The sequence below is a fragment of the Dama dama genome, chromosome Y (assembly GCF_033118175.1).
Source record: "Dama dama isolate Ldn47 chromosome Y, ASM3311817v1, whole genome shotgun sequence".
In the NCBI taxonomy this organism is placed as follows: domain Eukaryota; kingdom Metazoa; phylum Chordata; class Mammalia; order Artiodactyla; family Cervidae; genus Dama; species Dama dama.
The window spans coordinates 253,818-258,187 of NC_083715.1; positions in this window are offsets into that span (position 1 = coordinate 253,818).

A 4,370-nucleotide genomic window follows, 5' to 3' on the forward strand; every position below is an offset into this window, starting at 1 on the left:
CCCACCTCCCACCTCCCACCTCCCACCTCCCTCCCTGTCCCATCCCTCTGGGTCATCCCAGTGCACCAGCCTCGAGCACTTGTCTCATGATTGCCCTTTTAAAAAGGCTTAGCTTGATTTCCGGAGCGCACTCCCATCTCCTCCATAATCCTGACTGAACAGCATTTCATAACCACGCCAGGAAGCAAGCTCTTTTATGAGCACTGAGGTGGCTGTGAAAGGAGCCTTGGAATTTCAGAGCACTGCGGCCCACCTATTTGGAGCTCGCGTCCGTGACAGTCTCGGTATTTTCTGGCAGGGCACACTGTGCAGATGTGCAGCAGTGCAGATGTGCACATTCTGTGCCTCACCTTACGTGTTCGTAAGAGCACTTGTACTCCAGCACTCTTGCCTGGAAAATCCCATGGACGGAGGAGCCTGGTAGCCTGCAATCCAAGGGGTCGCTAAGAGTCGGAGACGACTGAGCGACTTCACTTTCACTTTTCACTTTCATGCACTGGAGAAGGAAATGGCAACCCAGTCCAGTGTTCTTGCCTGGACAGCCTCAGGGATGGGGGTCGCACAGAGTCGGATATGACTGAAGCGACTTAGCAGCAGCAGCAAGAGCACTTGTAGTGCACCGAGGCCGCGCTGAGGCGGGAGCGCAAAAGTGCCCTTGACCAACGAGTTCAAGATATCCATGGCCTTGAGAGAGATACCTGTGCTGGGGAGCATCTGCTTCAGCACCTTATACGCGTCGATATATTAGCTCTGCGTGTGGCTGCGCTTATTTTTTCGCTTATCCCAAGCCTCCCCAGACAGCGTTCTCAGAGCGGTTCTTGGGTGGAGCCTCTGCAATGGAAGCCAGGCGGAGCCAGCCCTGCAGCGGGCGGCGGCGATGACTATTTATTTTCACCATATTCAAATGAGGGCTCCAACATCCTAGAATCGGACTGGACGGTCGGTCCCGCTCGGCCTGGTTACAAAGAATTTATGTAAATAGTAGATTCCAGCTCTTCTTTCCTATTGGACAATAGGTCAACCAATCCGAAGGCCATGAGTGGAGTCAGGTTCGGTTCAGTTCAGTTCAGTTGTGTTTGACTGTTTGCGACCCGATGGGCTGCAGCTAGCCAGGCCTCCGGAGTCAGGTTGCGGATTTCTGTTCAAACCCTTTGTTGTAACTGGAGCTGGGTCTTTGTTTAGTTACCATGTCTGTACCGGACAAAAAAATGAAGAAGGTAATAAAAACCCGCTCTAATCCCGCGTCTCCGATTTTCCTGGATAGGAGACAAAACACAAGGGGACATTTCTTGGCACGGTAAGATTGTGCTTATTTAGCAGAGGGGAATAGCAGCTTCCAACCACCATTCCAATCATTTGTTTCCTATCATTTTTTTTACCCCCGAAGGCCGAAGACATAATTCCTTTCAGAATTCAAGAGTAAATGCGAACGGTTCTTTCAGAAGTACAGAAAACAGTACTGAAAACAGACTACGGTACTTACATAGGATGCAACAAAGCAGATTTATAACTGGAGGGAGGAAATGAATGGGTTTCACAGGAAACATTAGTCCTTTATATTGTTGTTATTATTAATACTAACTAAACAAACCCATTTGAAGTGACAGCTGTATGCTAAGTGTATATGTATGACCTCATGTAGCCTCCTAATAACCCCAAAGGTTAGATACTTTTATATTGTTCTGTAATTACCCATCAAAATGGAGGTTATGGCACCATTAAAGGGTAAATTGAGATACATTAAAATTTTAAAGAGTTTGTTTGAGCAGAAATGATTCAAATTGGGTAGCATCCAGTCTAGCCCTTAGAGAGGAGCTGTACAAAATGAAAGACTTCTACAGCCAGAAGGAAGCAGGAACAAGGAAGATATGCTAGGCCAAAAAGCAGCTTGCTTACTCTAAGGGTACTCTATCTCTTCAGGAGATAGTAGGGCTCTAATTAGGCAGATTACCTAACTGGTGTTGATCAGGCAATTCCTGATTGGCTGATTTAAGATTCTATTTTTAGGAAAGCCAAAACAGTAATTAAATCAAGTCTTGGTTTGGTGATATGGGGCTTAGCATAAGAGACTCCATTTGGGGCCTATCTTATTTTTAATTGAAGTCATCAGTCCCTAAGTTGACTCCTATTAAATTAATTCTTTTTTTTTAAATTAATTCTTATATACAGAAGATTAAGCCCCCCTCCCCCCCTATTCTGTTGACTCCCAAGATAGAAGGGCTTATGAATTCACATTTCTCAGTTGTGCCACATAATGCCTGGAGAAGACCATTAGAAACGCAAATGCTTGGGCCCCACCTGAAGTGTATTGAGCCTGAATCTGCATTTTAAGCAGATTCCTACGCACATCAGTTTCCCAGCGCTGGTGTGGAGGTCGTTTACCAGGCAACTTTAGCCCTTAGGTGCATTATCCAAACAGACAAGGAAGCTTAACAGCACCCGAAAAAGACAGAGTGACTCACTGAGTTCAGAGCAGTTAGCAAGGTGCTTTCAAGATATGAGTTCGAAGAAACCCAAATGGGATAATATTTGTCTTAGAAAGTTTAGGTATTAAGAAAGTGGAGGAGAGATGCCAGGGGGCCACTCTTCAGATAGCCGGTGCTTAACTCTCTGTCTGGGGCTAATAATTTACCGTCTCTGCCCCTCTATTTCCTCATCTGTGAAGTGACGCTTTGGATGCCTCCTTAACGGGACTGCTGTGAGTGAATGTGTGTCAGGAAGATGGCAGGATGTGGTTATGTATTTAGTGCTCAAGTCCTGTTGGTTCCGTTTCATCCTGTCCTTCTCAGAAGAGATCCAGCCACAGCCAGAGATGCATGCCTCACCTGAGCTCCCTCTGTGCCAGGGGAACTACATCATGTAAATATGGAGCATAAGCCTTTCTCTTGTCTGCTAGAACATGGACTAAGCTGTAAACTCCAGGGCAAGAGATGTGTCCTTCACTTCTAAATCTCCAAGGTGGAACATGGAGCTTGGCACATGGTGGAGATTCAACCAGTGTTTGTTGAAGGAATAAGTCTGTGAGCTGAGGCAGTGTTCCCTACCTGCAAGTCTGTGAGCTGACCTGATTTGGATGTGCTCAGTGTTAACTATTTTGTGTGTTTATTTAAAAAATCTATAGTTTACTTAAACATTTCTAGAGAGCTCACTGTTATCAAGTGGTAGTGAAAATGAAAGTGTTGCTCAGTCCTGTCTGGCTCTTTGCAACCCCGTGGACTATAGCCCCCAGGCTCCTCTGTCCATGGATTTCTCCAGGCAAGAGTACCGGAGTGGGTAGCCATTCCCTTCTCCAGGGGGTCTTCCAACCCAGGGATGGAACCTGCATCTCCTGTGTCTCCCACATTGCAGGCAGATTCTTTACTGTCTGAGCCACCAGGGAATCCACTTAATGAATACTTAATTCAACTTAGTGCTCACAACAATGGTGTTTTTAGTAGAACTAGAACCAAAACAGAAATCAAAATTTGGAAACAGACAAGACCCAGAAGAGCCAAAGCAATCTTTTACATATATATCCTTAGAGGATAGTCTCTTCACAATATTTTGTTAGTTTCTGCCATACATCAACATGAATTAGCTTTGCTGTACAAGTGTCCCCTCCCTCTTGAAACTCCAATCCACCGGTCACCTCATCTCCCCCTTCTATAAGGTTGTCAGAGAGCCCCAGGTTGACCTGCCTGCATCAAAGAGCAATCTCTTACTGATTATCTATTTTAAATGTTTTACTGTATATGTTTCAATGTTACTCTTTCAACTAACCACTTTTTTCTTCCCCCACTGTGTCCAAAATCCATTCTCTACTTCTGCATCTGCATTGGTGCACTGCAAATGGGTTCGTCTGTACAATCTTTCTAGATTCCATATATATGTGTTAACATTCAATTTTTGTTTTGCTCTTTCTGAATTACTTCACTCTATAAAATAGACTCCAGGGTTATCCACCTCATTAGCACTGATTCAAATGCATTTCTCTTTGGGTCTGAATAGTATCCCATGGTATATATTTACCACAATTTCTTTTATCCACTCATCTCTCCATGAACTGCTTGGTTTCTTTCTTGCCCTAGCTATTGCAAGTAGTGCTGTAATGAATACTGGGGTACATGTTTTTTCAATTATGGTTTTCTCAGGCATCTTCTATATGCCAAGTAATGATATCTTGGAGTACGTTATAGCTTTCCTTGGTGGATCATGTGGTAAAGCATCTGTCTGCAAACCAGGAGACCCTGGATTCTACCCCTGGGTTAGGAAGAGCTCCTGGAGAAGAGAATGGCCAACTTTTCCAGTATTCTTGCTTGGAATATTATATGGACAGACTGACAGACTACAATCCAAGAGGTCACAAAGAGTCAGACACAACTGAGTGACTA